This window comes from Trichosurus vulpecula (assembly GCF_011100635.1).
Source record: "Trichosurus vulpecula isolate mTriVul1 chromosome X unlocalized genomic scaffold, mTriVul1.pri SUPER_X_unloc_6, whole genome shotgun sequence".
Lineage (NCBI taxonomy): Eukaryota > Metazoa > Chordata > Mammalia > Diprotodontia > Phalangeridae > Trichosurus > Trichosurus vulpecula.
In genome coordinates, this window is record NW_023494382.1 from 978,298 (window position 1) to 995,998 (window position 17,701).

Genomic DNA, 17,701 nt, shown 5'->3' on the forward strand with positions numbered 1-17,701 from the left:
CCTCAGGGGTGAAGTTCTAAAATCCTTATCTAGTTGCAGTAAGGTTTTGTTCCTTTTCTGTGTTTGGACATCCCCAGGGATGGGCAGAAATTGTAAACTAATTGTAAACAACCAGAGGGAGCACAATAGCTAAAAATACTAAAAATACAGTAAAAACAGTCTTGGGAATGCAAGGACTCAGAAAGGGAGCTGTCCTTTGTGCAGGTAGTGGTCCAGATTCTCAGGAGGGGCTGCCTGTGTCTGATGCTGTCCCCTTCAAGCTCTTTGAAATCGCAGGGCAAGAACTCCTATAGGCTCAGATGTCCACTCCTCAGATGTGACAGAAGGAGCAAGATGTTGATATCCACCTACCAGGGGCTCCGAGAACACACGTGATTTGATGATTGAGAGAAAATAAAAAACACAACATAGGTCCCAGCCACACAGGGCTGAGTTCAAACAATTACAATAAAGTTTTTCCCATAATTCAAAATACTGCACAATTACATTGAGTCAGGTACAGCACAATAGAGGGGGAGATTTGCATGTCACATGCTTTACATTTACAAATTAGATAACCAAGAAAACTTAAACATGAACCATACAAAGTAATGCAATCATTATTAACAATCATATATATCATCATAAACTTATAGCCATGCCATGTCTTTTTGATGGCACTTACACAATAATCCACACAGTATTCTTAACAAATCTACAAATGTTTCTGATTCAATTCCAGCAATTAATTGCACATTTTGTATACAAAGTAACTTTAAATTACAGTCACAATGTCCATTCAAAGCAATATTTCAAATCCCAGATGCCTGATTGTAGTTATCTGGTCCCTTGATAGTAAGAGAGAGAGTTCTGCTTCTCTGGTTCATATCTAGAAATTCTCAGACAATTCTAACTTAATATAACTTGCAGATACTTTACAAAGGAGATATATTTTCACTTGTAGCACTATCTTATACAATTTTTCTTGTGCTTGCATCCTAATTTAAGATCTTATTACCAAAACATACTTATCAGCCCGAATTTCCAGAATGGATAAATTTGGAGCCAATCATACACATCTGTATATAATTCTTAGTGGAATCAATCTGATTCTATTGCCTTTTTCAAAATTCGCTATCCCTTCCTTTTATTAGACATTGATCACATTACATCTTTGCCTTATTTGCTTTGTCTAATCATTTTCCCCCTTTTGGAGGATGTTATCCCTTTATTATTTTGATGCTTTATTTGGCCATGAACATAGGTTAAAATTGTAAGCTATTCATACCTGTATCCTATTATAATAACTCAGAGATATTTCAATATTCATCTATTACCTAACAGATTTAGCAAAGTGCTTACAAAACCTCTTGACAATATAAATTTGCTATGAAAGAAAAGAGGGACAATGTCATATATCTTAACAGAAGGAAAGAACTTCCTTAGCTCTGTTTGATTCCAGGCATGAGTCATATCTGATAGCCAATCATATAGTTACTAGGTGCTGAAAGCAAGGCTTAAGAGTAATCAGGTGGGGATTTTCCTTTTCAGGAAGGAAATAGCAGAATTGGGAAATAGAGTCAGGAATATCCTACCTAGGCAGTGTCCAAGGTCGTCTTCAAAACCGTTTCCCAGGCACAGACATCCACCTTTAAAGTTCTCAGCTTGTAATGCCTGCTATACTACTACTGGCTTCATGTGACATTATTCCTGTAATCAGAGCTTAAAACAATATTAAATTGTAGTCCCATAAAATCTTAAATATCAATCCTTCAGATGAGACTGCCCAAATTTTGTTGAGCTAATAATTATCAAATCAAGTTCAACCATAAGACAAAACAACTCAGAAGTTAGTACCTTTTACTGACATAACTGTGTATACTGGAATCCCATTCCAGCTTCTTAAACAAACAAAAGAGGTTAATGACTGACCTCACAAGTTGATGGATTTGTCCCTGTTAACTCATTCTGGAGGAAAAAGGAACACTTCAGGAATTAAGTCTTATACACATTGTTAAGCTCTAACTCTCGCTTAAAATCACAAAAACATTTTCCAAAATACTTCTAGAATTGTTTACCTAAACTGGAGATGTCTCTGATTTAGTCGCAGGAATTAATTACACTATTTGTATCAATACCTAATTGCTCTTATATCACTTTATAACATCTAAGAACTCTATTTCACATAAATACAATATAACTTTAAAATCCCATTCTTAGTCTATGGGATAATGATTCAACCTTACATTTGTAAACAATATTATCTCAGAAAACTTCTCTTCCCTTTGTTTCAAATTATTCTCATTAACACTTTAGAAACCATATTATCTTTCATTTGGTTATACAGGAGTACCAATAAAACCAGTCATTTGATTAAAACAACAAGATTTTACATATTTGCATTTATCCAATTTCCATTTAAAAAAAATAACTTCTTTCACAATGGTAACAGATTCTGGCAGATAACTTCCCATTTGTCTCTACCTGCTTATGTCTGATTAAAGAGATCTGCCATCCCATCTCCCCCTGAGGGTGGGTTCTTTCCCATCAGATGGCGAGCTTCACTAATAAAAACTGTATCCTTAAGATGCACATCCTTCTCGAAACCCAATCTTATCCTAAAAACATCACCTTTGCTGACTTTAAAAAGCCAGGTTTGAGACCCCTACTGTTCTTTCTTTCAGTAAAAACTCAAATCCTGGGGGGCGGAGCCAAGATGGCCGCATGAAGGCAGCATCTTACTGGAGCTCTCTCACAAGGTCTGTCAGATTCCTATAAAAAAGTGAATTGGAGCAGATTTGAGAGAGTCAGAAACCGCGAGCAGTCTGCGTGGGGCAACTTTCCGAGCCAGGAGAGTCTGAAAGGCCGAAGGCACGAATCTGTAGGCTCGGAGAGTGCTCGGTGCAGAACTGCTCCAGACCAAAGCAGAAGTGGCCAGCCGGGAAATCCACGTGGGAGACGGGCTGGGAGAAAGCTGGGTGCCCGAAACAGGTGGACATCCCCAGGCCTCCCAACACAGGATGGCAGTCTGTGGAAGCGACGAGAGGCAGCGCACAGCCACTGGCCGTGAAATATCGTCTCCAGAAGTTTGCAGCCCACACGTATGAACAGCGGCTTCTTGAACTTCTGGGAGCCTTAATGGCCAGGTAAACAGCTCTAATTCCTCCCCTCCCCACCCAGAGAATCCCTCGGAAAAAAAAAAAAGAGACGCAGGAACTTAGCAGAAAGTAGTGGGGCTTCAGTGGTTAAATAGCTAGAAGTTCATTAGTCCCATAGGGGCAGAGTCGGCAGGGGTCAACGCCAGGAGCCCAGACGTAATCTTGCTCCCCCAGGGGAAGTGCCAGACATCAGCTCAAACAACAAACAGCTGAGACCATTGCTGAAAAGCAAGTGCTGGAGAGCACCCACAGGGAGTGAGATGCCAGGGAGCCAGACCCCTCCCCCACACCTCAGGAAACTGAAGGTTATAATTCTAGACTCACAACTCCCAGAATAAGAAAGCTGGGACAGAAAGTCCTGAGGCCCACAGATAGAAACTTGTTGAAAAGCCAGGAAAAAGCAAAACAACAAACATGAAGAAGAACACAAAAAAACCGAGGACAATAGATTCTTTTTATGGAGACAGGCAGGATCAAAATACCAATAAGGAATAGGACAGTAATGACATTATAGACGTGTCTGATACCTCAAAAGGTAATGTGAACTGGTCTCCAGCCCAAAAAGCATTCCTGGAAGAGCTAAAGGAGGATTTTAAAAACCAAATTAGGGAGATAAAAGAAAACATGGAAAAAATGGAAAATTCCCTAAAGAATATGATTGGCGAAATGGCTATGGAGATTCAGAATCTAGAGAGAGAAAATAACAGCCTGAGAGGCAAAATCAACCAATTGGAAAAGGAGACTCAAAAGCAAAATGAAAACGCTAACTCATTAAAAATTAGAGTTGAGCAAGGGGAAGCTAATGAATCTATGAGGCACCAAGAAGTAGTAAAACAAAACGTAAAGAATGAAAAAATAGAGAAAAAATGTGAAATATCTGATTGGCAAAACAATTGACCTGGAAAATAGATTGAGGAGAGACAATTTAAGAGTTATTGGTCTACCGGAAATCCACGATGAAAAAAAGAGCCTTGACAGTATTTTCGAAGAAATTATCAAAGATAACTGCCCAGAGGTCCTAGAACCAGAGGGTAAAAAAGTCATTGAAAGAATTCACCGATCACCCCCTGAAAGAGATCCCAAACTGAAAACACCAAGAAATATAATAGCCAAATTTCAGAACTATAAGCTCCAGGAGAAAATACTGCAAGCAGCCAAAAAGAAGCAATTCAAATATCGTGGAACTACAGTCAGGACGACACAGGATCTCTCAGCTTCCACATTAAAAGACAGGAGAAATTGGAATATGATATTCCAAAGGGCAAAGGAGCTGGGACTACAACCAAGGATCAACTACCCAGCAAAACTAAGCATAATTTTTCAGGCAAGGCGATGGACATTCAATGAAATAAGGGAATTCCAGACCTTCATGATTAAAAGGCCAGAACTCAATGGAAAATTTGATCTCCAAATACACAACTCAAGAGAGACATAAAAAGGTGACCAGGAGGAAAAACCCCCACAAACCTTATTAACCAATAAGGGCAGGTTGTTTACATCTTTATGTGGGATTATATCATCTTATGTATGTTTATATATATATATATACATATATATATATATATGTACATATATATATATGTACATATATGTCAGTCTTGAGAATCGTACAGCTATTATGACAATTGAAAGGGATATACATAGGTTGTGAATGCCTGTATAAATTAACTGATGTAAAGATATAAAATATAAGTAAGAGATATAAAGGGAGGGGTATGAGAGAAGTGGTAAGGAGGTAGTAGAAAAAGGTAAATTACACCAAATGAAGTGGCACAAAAACATATTATAGTAGAGGGAGAGAAGGGAGGGAGAAGAGCAGTATTTGAGCTTTACTGTCATCTGATCTAGTTCAAGAAGGGAATAACATACCCTGATAAGTTTAGAAATCTAACTTGTACTAGGGGAAGTAGGAGGGGAAGGTGGGGAAAAGGGAGGAGGGTGGTTAGAAGGGAGGGGAGAAGTAGCAAGTGGAAAATGGTAAGATAAGGGAGGGGAATAAAGAGGGAGGGTAAACTGAGGAAGGCAGCCATCAAAAGAAAAACTTTGTTGAGGAGGAGAAGGGGAAAGGGAGAAATAAAAGCATAAACAGGGGGAATTAAGATGGAGAAAAAGACACAGATAGAAATCATAACTCTGAACGTGCAGGGGATGAACATTCTCATAAAACAGAAGCAGATAGCAGAATGGATTAAAAACCATAATCCTACAATAGGCTGTTTACAAGAAATGCATTTGAAACAGGAGGATACACAGAGGGGTAAAAGGTAAAAGGCTGGAGTAAAATATATTGGGCCTCAGCTAAAGTAAAAAAAAGCAGGTGTAGCAATCCTAATCTCAAACAAAGCAAAAGTAAAGATAGATTTAATTAAAAGAGATAAGGAAGGACATTATATCCTCCTAAAAGGCACCGTAAACAATGAAGCAATATCATTGCTTCACATATATGCACCAAGTGGTAAGGCATACAAATTCTTAGAGGAGAGGTTAAGGGAGTTACAGGAAGAAATAGACAGCAAAACTATAGTATTGGGAGACCTCAACCTCCCCCTTTCTGAACTTGATAAATCTAACCTCAAAATAAATAAGAAAAAAAGTTAAGGAGGTAAACAGAATTTTAGGAAAGGCACATATGATAGACCTCTGGAGAAAACTGAATGGGGATAAAAAGGAATATACTTTCTTCTCAAAAGTACATGGCACATACTCAAAAATTGACCATGTACTAGGACACAAAAACCTCACAATCCAGTGCAGAAAAGCAGAAGTAGTCAAAGCATCCTTTTCAGATCATGATGCAATAAGAATCATTTTTAATAAAGAACCATGGAAAAATAAGCTAAAAACTAATTTGAAACTAAATAATTTAATTCTTAAGAATGAGTGGGCCAAAGATCAAATCAGAGAAACAGTTAGTAACTTCATTCAAGAGAATGACAATAGTGAAACAACATACCAAAACTTATGGGATGCAGCAAAAGCAGTTCTTAGGGGAAGTTTTATATCTCTAAATGCCTGCATGAATAAAATAGGGAAAAAGGAGATCAATGATCTGGGCATACAGCTGAAAAAGCTAGAAAAAGAGCAAATTGAAAACCCCCAATTAAATACCAAATTAGAAATGCTGAAAATCAAAGGAGAGATTAATAAAATTGAAACCAAGAAAACTATTGAATTAATAAATAAAACAAAGAGCTGGTTTTATGAAAAAACCAATAAAATTGAAAATCCTTTGGCCAATTTGATTAAAAAAGAGAAAAAAGAAAATCAAATTACCAGTATAAAAATGAAAAGGGTGAGGTCACCTCTAATGAAGAGGAAATCAAAACAATAATTAGGAATTATTTTGCCCAACTGTATGCCCATAAATTTGACAACCTTAGAGATATGTATGAATATCTACTAAAACATGAACTGCCCAGTCTAACAGAAAAGGAAGTGAAATTTCTTAATAACCGCATCTCAGAAAAAGAATTTGAGCATGCCATCAATGAACTCCCTAGGAAAAAATCTCCAGGGCCAGATGGTTTTACATGTGAATTCTATCAAACATTTAAAGAACAACTAATTCCAATACTTTGTAGACTATTTGGGAAAATAGGTGAAGAAGGAGTCCTACCAAATTCTTTTTATGACACAAATATGGTACTAATACCCAAAGCAGGTAGAGTCAAAACAGAGAAAGAAAATTATAGATCAATTTCTCTAATGAATATTGATGCAAAAATTTTAAATAAAATATTAGCAAAAAGATTGCAGCAACTCATCACGAAAGTAATACACCATGACCAGGTAGGATTTATTCCAGGAATGCAAGGCTGGTTCAATATTAGGAAAACTATTAGCATAATTGACCATATCAACAACAAAACTAGCAGAAACTATATGGTCATCTCAATAGACGCAGAAAAAGCCTTTGAGAAAGTACAACACACATTCCTATTAAAAACACTAGAAAGCATAGGAATAAGTGGAACCTTCCTCAAAATTATAAATAGCATCTACCTAAAACCATCAACAAGCATTATTTGGAATGGGGAAAAGCCAGATGCATTCCCAATAAGATCAGGAGTGAAACAAGGATGTCCATTATCACCCCTACTATTCAATTTGGTACTAGAAACATTAGCTGTAGCAATAAGAGAAGAAAAAGAAATTGAAGGAATTAGAATAGGAAAAGAAGAAACTAAATTATCACTTTTTGCAGATGATATGATGATTTATTTAGAGAATCCTAGAGAATCAAGTAAAAAACTACTTGAAATAATAAACAACTTTAGCAAAGTTGCAGGATATAAAATAAACCCACATAAATACTCAGCATTCCTATACATTACTGACAAAGTCCAACAGCAAGAGATAGAAAGAGAAATTCCATACAAAGTTACTGAAGGCACTATAAAATATTTGGGTGTCTATTTACTAAGACAAACCCAGGGCCTATATGAACATAACTATGAAACACTTTTCACACGAATAAAATCAGATCTAGATAAAAGGAAAAATATCAGTTGCTCATGGTTAGGCCGAGCTAATAAAATAAAAATGACAATTTTACCCAAATTACTCTATCTATTCAGTGCCATACCAATCGACCTACCAAAAAATTATTTTACTGAGCTGGACAAAATAATAACAAAATTCATCTGGAAAAACAAGAGGTCTAGAGTATCTAGGGTATTAATGAAAAGACATGCTAGAGAAGGCGGCTTAGCCACACCAGATATTAAACTGTACTACACAGCAGTAGCAGTAGTCATCAAAACTGCCTGGTACTGGTTAAGAAACAGGGGTGTGGATCAGTGGAATAGGATAGCGACACAAGTAGGAGAAATCAACAAGTTTAGCAATCTACTCTTTGATAAACCCAAAGAAGCCAGCTTCTGGGCTAATAATTCAGTATTTCACAAAAACTGTTGGAAAAATTGGAAAATGGTAGGGCAAAAACTGGGCATAGACCAATATCTTACACCATATACCAAAATAAAGTCAAAATGGGTTCATGATTTAGGAGTAAAAGCTGATAGTATAAGTAATTTGGGAAAGCAAGGAATAGTTTACTTATCAGATTTATGGAAAAGTAAAGAATTCATGACCCAACAAGAGATAGAGAGCATTACAAAATGCAAAATGGATAATTTTGATTATGTCAAATTGAAATGTTTTTGTACAAAAAAAGCCAATGCAACAAGAATTAGGAGGGAAGCAGAAAATTGGGAGAAAATCTTTGCAACTAGTATCTCTGATAAAGGCCTCATTTCTAAAATATACAGGGAGCTGAGCCAAATATATAGGAATACAAGCCATTCCCCAATTGAGAAATGGTCAAAGGATATGAACAGGCAGTTTTCAGAGGGAGAAATTAAAGCTATCTATAGGCATATGAAAAAATGCTCTGGATCACTACTGATTAGAGAAATGCAAATCAAAACAACTCTTAGATACCACATCTATCCTGTCAGATTGGCTAAAATAACAAAACAGGAAAATGATAAATGCTGGAAAGGATGTGGGGAAATTGGAACATTGTTGCATTGCTGGTCGAGTTGTGAGCTGATCCAGCCATTTTGGAAAGCAGTTTGGAACTATGCCCAAAGGGCTATAGATATGTTCATACCCTTTGACCCAGCAATACCACTTCTAGGGTTGTATCCCAAAGAAATCACACAAGCGGGAAAAGGACCCATATGTACAAGGATATTTATAGCGGCTCTTTTTGTGGTAGCAAAGTATTGGAAATCAAAGGGATGCCCATCAATTGGGGAATGGCTGAACAAGCTGTGGTATATGAAGGTGATGGAATACTACTGTGCCATAAGAAACGGGGATGATGAAGACTTCGTAACAACCTGGAAAAACCTACACCTCATAATGCTGAGTGAGCGGAGCAGAGCCAGGAGAACGTTGTGCTCAGCCACAGATATATGGATTCCGTGAGGACCAACCCTGACATACTGCGCTCTTCTCAGCAACCTAAGGTGCAAGGACAACTCCAGGGGACTCACGATGGAGAATGCTATCTCCATCCAGAGAAAGAACTGTGAAGTTTGAATACAGATCGAGGTGCACTACATGCTCCCCTTTTTTTGCTTCTCTTTTGTTTTTGTTTTTCGGTTGTTTTTTTTTTTTTTATTCTGTTTCTTCTTTCTCATGATTCATTCCATTGGTCATAATTCTTCTCCACAACTTGACTAGTGCATAAATTAATTCAATACGAAGTTATACATTATAGTTATATGAGCTTCCAGCCCATCTTGGGGAGGGAGGGGGGAGGGAAGGGAGAAAATCTGGAACTCAAAATTATGTAGAACCGTGTGTGGTAAACTAAAAATAAATAAATAAATTAAAAAAAGAATAGGAAAAGAAGAAACTAAATTATCACTTTTTGCAGATGATATGATGATTTATTTAGAGAATCCTTGAGAAATAATAAACAACTTTAGCAAAGTTGCAGGATATAAAATAAACCCACATAAATCCTCAGCATTCCTATACATTACTGACAAAGCCCAACAGCAAGAGGTAGAAAGAGAAATTCCATTGAAAGTTACTGTAGACACTATAAAATATTTGGGAGTCTATTTGCCAAGACAAACCCAGGGCATATATAACCGTAACTATGACACATTTTTCACGTGAATAAAATCAGATCTAAATAAATGGAAAAATATCAGTTGCTCATGGTTAGGCCGAGCTAATATAATAAAAATGACAATTTTACCTAAATTAATCTATCTATTCAGTGCCATACCAATCGAAATACCAAAAAATTATTTTACTGAGCTGGACAAAATAATGACAAAATTCATCTGGAAAAACAAGAGGTCTAGAATATCTAGCGTATTATTGAAAAGATGTGCTAGAGAAGGTGGCATAGCCATACCAGCTATTAAACTGTACTACAGAGCAGCAGTCATCAAAACTACCTGGTACTGGCTAAGAAACAGAGGTGTGGATCAGTGGAATAGGATAGGTACACAAGTAGGAGAAATCAACAAGTTTAGCAATCTACTCTTTGATAAACCCAAAGAGGCCAGCTTCTGGGCTAATAATTCACTATTTCACAAAAACTGTTGGGAAAATTGGAAAATGGTAGGGCAAAAACTGGGCATAGACCAATATCTTACACCATATACCAAAATAAAGTCAAAATGGGTTCATGATTTAGGAGTAAAAGTTGATACTCTAAGTAATTTGGAAAAGCAAGGAATAGTTTACTTATCAGATTTGTGGAAAAGTAAAGAATTCATGACCCAACAAGAGATAGAGAGCATTACAAAATGCAAAATGGATAATTTTGATTATGTCAAATTGAAATGTTTTTGTACAAAAAAAGCCAATGCAACAAGAATTAGGAGGGAAGCAGAAAATTGGGAGAAAATCTTTGCAACTAGTATCTCTGATAAAGGCCTCATCTCTAATATATACAGGGAGCTAAGCCAAACATATAGGAATACAAGCCATTCCCCAATTGAGAAATGGTCAAAGGATATGAACAGGCAGTTTTCAGAGGAAGAAATTAAAGCTATCTATAGGCATATGGAAAAATGCTCTGGATCGCTGCTGATTAGAGAAATGCAAATCAAAACAACTCTTAGATACCACATCTCTCCTGTCAGATTGGCTAAAATAACAAATCAGGAGAGTGATAAATGCTGGAAAGGATGTGGGGAAATTGGTACATTGTTGCATTGCTGGTGGAGTTGCGAGCTGATCCAGCCATTTTGGAGGGCGGTGTGGAACTATGCCCAAAGGGCTATAGAAATGTTCATACCCTTTGACCCAGTAATACCACTTCTAGGGTTGTATCCCAAAGAAATCACGCAAGCGGGAAAAGGACCCATATGTACAAGAATATTTATAGCAGCTCTCTTTGTGGTAGCCAAGAATTGGAAAGCAAAGGGATGCCCTTCAATTGGGGAATGGCTGAACAAGCTGTGGTATATGAAGGTGATGGAGTACTATTGTGCCATAAGAAATGGGGATGATGCAGACTTCATAACAACCTGGAAAAACCTACACGACATAATGCTGAGTGAGCGGAGCAGAGCCAGGAGAACGTTGTGCACAGCCACAGATATGTGGATTCTGTGAGGACCAACCCTGACATACTGCACTTCTCTCAGCAACCTAAAGGGGCAAGGACAACTCCAGGGGACTCACGATGGAGAATGCTATCTTCATTCAGAGAAAGAACTGCAAAGTTTGAATACAGACTGAGGCACACTACATGCTCGCCTTTTCTGCTTCTCTTTTGTTTTTGTTTTTGGGGTTTTTTTTTTTGTTTTGTTTTGTTTTTTTTTGGTTCTGTTTCTTTTTTCTCATGATTCATTCCATTGGTCAAAATTCTTCTCCACGACTTGACTAGTGTATAAATTAATTCAATGCGAAGTTATACATGGTAGTTATATGAGCTTCCATGCCGTCTTGGGGAGGGAGGGGGGAGGGAGGGGAAAAAATCTGGAACTCAAAATTATGTAGAACCGTGTGTGGTAAACTAAAAATAAATAAATAAATTAAAAAATACCTCAAATCCCAGTAATTGTTGCCCCTCCCCCTTCCTTCCCTTCTGACAGGTGAACTCTTTCTTCTTATTTAAGCTAAGAGGGTATGAGTAAGGAATGCAGACTGCCTCCTTACTCAAAAATGTAGAATAAGACATTGAATGGGCCATGCTTTAACCACCCTCCCCAAGACTTCTATAGATAAGTTTCTCACCCAGAACTTGGAAAACTGCAGGTTTGAACTGCAACCAATTTGCTTACAGGTGGAAATTCAGCAAGCCTTCTAAAAATCATACAAAAAGATTTTACAGAGCATTTAAAATATTTTCCCTTCTTAAACCAAAATAGCCTTTAACATTTGGATTCATTCATGTTCCCAAAGTGCCATCACCAATTAATCCATAAACCTCCAGATTAACATACATAAATATGTATCTTTAGATGATACAGGCTTGAAAATCACACTCCTATATTTTCAAAGTATTATAACAACTGAATTCTTTGTTATTACAGAATTTCTAGGTATCACAAAATTCTTTAGTCAAAAAGATGTTGTAATGGGGATAACACTTAGTTTCTATACCCACTTAAATTAGCTTTTATTACAATAACAAAGTTTACCAGGACTTTTAAAAGCTTTGTCCATAGGAATCCCTCTACCCTGAAAACTTTCACGAGATTGAATATCTAAACGTCCTTGGTTCAGTTAACAACCTCAATTTCTTAATTAAGTACAATTCTTAATCTAACAACATCCAGATTATAAGAGAAATTATTCTCTAACAGCACAGGTAATGCGATGTTAACCAATTTGTACATAATAACAAATTTAGAAATAAGTACACCACAAGCAATTATCATGTATTTAAAACTTGAAACAGATTCTAATTAATTACCAATCTAGTGATCATAACTGAGTTGGATAAGCAAATCAAATCTGGTTCGTAACAACTAGTGGTAACATTTTTAATTTCTAAGGCCCAATACTCTTAGCATTGTAAAAGAAAACACTACTGTTTATAAAACCATATTTTAACAGTTCACAAGAGAACCCCAAAAGGCCTCTGCACAAATTCCTGACTTATAGCAAAAACAATTTCAATTGAACTTCCTTTTAAATAAAGACAAAACTTGAAAGTTTATAATTTCTTAGGTTACAGCACTTGTCCAACTTCTTAACCTAATGTAACTTTAAGACCTAAACATTATTATGTGTATAAAGTTTGAACTACGCATTTCTGTCTAGGTAAATACATTTCTAAACCAAATATGACAGTTTAAAACTACCAAATTTTCATCACATCCTCTAAAAGCACCCAATTCACATATATCAAACTCAGATTAGAATCGCATAATGGTCTTCTCAAATTACACAACTAAGAATTTTAGAAATATAGTTTTAGAAATACAGAAACAATAAATTTCAGATGATACCAATTGCAATTCCAGATTATCATATATAGGAATTGTTGATCCTATTACTTCTGGTATTTCTATATGAATACATTAATATACATGCATAACATATATCAATACATTGATATCTTAAATACACTTTATTTATTTAACTGTATATTCTTAATCAGGTAACAAGTTTCTTTTAGCTTCAGCTTCCCACAATCTTTCAATGTGGAGGATGGGGGGAGGGGTGTGGCCAGGAGCACATGGCAGCTAAGAGCAACATTCCCCCCACCTAAATTCTTTTATACATTTCTCTCTTTCTTTCCTAAACTACCTCAAACATTTCAAGTGAATAATCAAGTATATACTCTCCCAGCTTTTATTATTTTTTACGCTAACCATCCCTTAATTCAGGGCCCATTTATCAATTTAGGTGAGCAAATTTCTAGACCTCTATGCACAGAGAGTCTTCCATCTCGTCTTTAAACCACCAGATATATTCTCATAATAAAAACTTTCTCACATGGAAAGTCTGTTCTCATGATTAAGTATCAGTATTATCAATTATTCACTTGTTACAACCACACATAACAGTTCCAAATTTTATCACATATAGAAATTATTCAACTTATTTTGGTATCCAAAAACCACTTCAAAGGTTAAGAATTACATTAAATCAGAGCTTTGTTATAATAAAAGCTAATTTAAGTGGGTATAGAAACTAAGTGTTATCCCCATTACAACATCTTTTTGACTAAAGAATTTTGTGTCTAAAATATAAACAACCATCATTATTATTTCCCTTTACAATTCAGAAAACAGGTCAAACAGAGATGAGACTACAGTTTTGCAATTGGAACAAAGAAGTATGAAGTTACCTAGAGCAGGAGCTGGTATCCCATTGGTGACAATTCTGGGAGGCAGAAAGTCCAAATCCATCTACCTCGCCCTTCCCCCAGGACTGCAGAAGTTACTGAGCCTAGGGCAGTTTGCAGCTGCAGAGGACAGAGTGGGCAAGATGCAAAGGACCTGGATGGCATTTCCTAGCTTTGCCAAAAGAATGGGCTACGAAGGTACCCAGGGGCACAGGACTGACTGTCAGTCTGTGAACTTCTGTCCTTCTCCTCCTTTTTTCCAGGTGGGGAAGGGTGATTTAAGTTTTCCCTACAGCTCTCCTGCATTCTCTTCTAATTTGCCATTTACAACCCACAACATAAGATAAGAATAAGGAATTCAAGAGAATGTCCGGGGCTGAGGCCTTCATCCTTCAAGGCCACAGCCAGACCAGGGGATGCTCCAGCTGAGTTTGTTGACACAAGATAGAGACGTCTCTCAGCCCGCTTAGGAAAGAAACAGAGATTGCTAAGCATCAGGCCCTTCCCTTGGCCATACTGCATACTCCCAGAACAGTCACGGGGCGGGGGGGTTGTCAAGGACACCCACTGAACTCCAAACAGCAGGAACTAAGTCTGATTTTCTTACACAAACTGGGTTTTTTTTAGTTAGGGGCTGGGGGCAGGGTTCTCCTAGCAATAGCTGGCTGTTCAGGTATCACATCTCCCACTGCTTTTATGGAACATTTCAAATATTTGAAAAGGAATGACTTGATCCTGAGCACCTGAGGTTTGGGCCATTAAGACAGGGACAGAATTAACATGAGAACGAATAAGGTTGGAGATATGAGAAAGTAAACAGGAACTATAGTTACAGACAGGATTAATAAAATGAGGGGGGGGCAGCCAAAGTACTAGCAGGGTGGTGAGCCGGGGGGGGACATTGGCCCCCTGAAAATCACTCAATATCAGCTTAGGCTAGTGCTAGGTGAAAAGCTTGTAAAGACAAGAGTCTTGCCGGGGTGAGTTAAAGTACATACCTATAAAATATTAAACAAGGTACTCCTCTCAGTATTAGGGTCTCATCCCTTAATGGAATATCCATACGTCAGTCTGATCCGGCCTTTCCAACAGAGGTAGGGGTATTTCCTGAGCAAAGTTTAGAGAAGAAAGAAGCCCAGGTCCTGGATTTTCCTCCAGTTACTCATTAATTCAGGCTACAAAATGGAATAAAACGTTCATCTGCATTCACATCCTTATGTTGAGGGCCCCAATGTACACTTGTTATCAATCTGTTTGTAGGCAGGTTTGGCTTTGGGTGGAATATTGTTCAGTTTCTTCATTTATAAAATGCAGATCCTAACAGAGTCTATTTCCTGGAGTGGTTGTAATATGCAGATAGGATATGCCTAAAGTACTTTGGAAACCTGAAAGTATGGTACAAATGAGAGATATTATTATCCTTACCAGCATTGTTATTCCTGTTTATTACATGCTTATCACTGCTGTGACCTCTTCCATAGAAAACCATGGTCTTGAGGTGGCAAGGGAACAATTGAGCATATTCTCCCCATATAATACAATTTCTGTTAGTGGATATTTATTGCAGCAATCTGTGTGATATCCAACATTGATTTTGAGACTTTTATTGTCTAATGCTAGAGGGTTTCTGAAAAGAAAATTTGACCAGTTCAAATCTGCTGATTGAATCACAGCACACTTGACAAATCGCGGGATGATCTCTGAAAAACTCAACTCACCCAGTAAAAGCTGCTCCTTATTGCATCATAGAACACTTGTGATGTTATCATTCTATCGCCAAGGTAACTAACATGGGCAGAGGGTGCTAACAGCAAGTAAGGGACTTAGAGAGATCATTCCTGCAAAGGAAACAAGGAGGCAGGATGTGGGTGGTGTTTGGGACAGTGGTATTTTGAAATTGTATGTAATGTTATGTTATACAAATATTGGCTGCGGATTATTGTAATATGCTGTGATTTGCGGTAGATTACTATGTGGCACTGGGTCTGGCTTGGAATTGGCTTCTTGTGGGTTAGTGTGTCATGGTTAATGCCACGACTATTTTTGTTATGTAAATTTCAGTGGTGGAATGATAATTTTGATATTCCAGAAGACCTTCTTTGAGATTAGGTGCTAATTTTCTCATGGGCCATTTATCCTTCAAGATATTTATATTTATTTTAAGTACTTAGAGAACTCGTTGACTTTTTGAGCCACTGGCACAAGACCATAAGATTCGTCAAGGGATCTCAGAGATGTCATATGTTTACCCACCCACTTCGGCAAAGGAAAATTTGGGGTCCACAGAGGAACACTGAATAGTTTAAGATCCCATAGCCTTGAAATTATTTTGTTGATTTTGTTAGATCTATCTTTACTTTTGCTTTGTCTGAGATTAGGATTGCTACACCTGCATTTTTTACTTTAGCTGAGGCACAATATATTTTACTCCAGCCTTTTACCTTAACCCTATGTGTATCCCCCTGTTTCAAATTCGTTTCTTGTAAACAGCATATTGTAGGATTATGGCTTTTAATCCATTCTGCTATCTGCTTCTGTTTTGTGAGAATGTTCATCCCCTGCACGTTCAGGGTTATGATTTCTATCTGTGTCTTTTTCTCCATCCTAATTCCCCCTGTTTATGCTTTTATTTCTCCCTTTCCCCTTCTCCTCCTCAACAAAGTTTTGCTTTTGACCGCTGCTTTCCTCAGTTAACCTTCCCTCTTTATTCCCCTCCCTTATCTTACCGTTACCCACTTGCTACTTCTCCTCTCATTCTGACCACCGCCCTCCCTTTTTCCCCCCTTACCCTCCCACTTCCCGTAGGATAAGTTAGATTCCTGCTAAAAGGCACCATAAACAATGAAGCATTATCATTGCTTAACGTATATGCACCAAGTGGTAAGGCATACAAATTCTTAGAGGAGAGGTTAAGGGAGTTACAGGAAGAAACAGACAGCAAAACTATAATATTGGGAGACCTCAACCTCCCCCTTTCTGAACTTGATAAATCTAACCTCAAAATAAATAAGAAAAAAAGTTAAGGAGGTAAACAGAATTTTAGAAAAGGCACATATGATAGACCTCTGGAGAAAACTGAATGGGGATAAAAAGGAATATACTTTCTTCTCAAAAGTACATGGCACATACTCAAAAATTGACCATGTACTAGGGCATGAAAACCTCACAATCCAGTGCAGAAAAGCAGAAGTAGTCAAAGCATCCTTTCCAGATCATGATGCAATAAGAATCATTTTTAATAAAGAACCATGGAAAAATAAGCTAAAAACTAATTGGAAACTAAATAATTTAATTCTAAAGAATGAATGGGCCAAAGAACAAATCAGAGAAACAATTAATAACTTCATTCAAGAGAATGACAATAATGAAACAACACACCAAAACTTATGGGATGGAGCAAAAGCAGTTCTTAGGGGAAGTTTTATATCCCTAAATGCCTACATGAATAAAATAGGGAAAAAGGAGATCAAAGATCTAGGCATACAGCTGAAAAAGCTAGAAAAAGAGCAAATTGAAAACCCCCAATTAAATACCAAATTAGCAATACTGAAAATCAAAGGAGAGATTGATAAAATTGAAACCAAGAAAACTATTGAATTAATAAATAAAACAAAGAGCTGGTTTTATGATAAAACCAGTAAAATTGATAAACTTTTGGCCAATTTGATTAAAAAAAAGAAAGAAGAAAATCAAATTACTAGTATCAAAAATGAAAAGTGTGAGGTCACCTCTAATGAAGAGGAAATCAAAACAACAATTAGGAATTATTTTGCCCAACTGTATGCCC

At 37.1% G+C, this 17,701-nt stretch overlaps 1 pseudogene; it reads right to left on the reverse strand.

Moving 5' to 3' along the window:
* LOC118833242 overlaps positions 1 to 17,701 on the reverse strand; it is a 632,463-nt pseudogene that overhangs the window by 589,114 nt on the left and 25,648 nt on the right.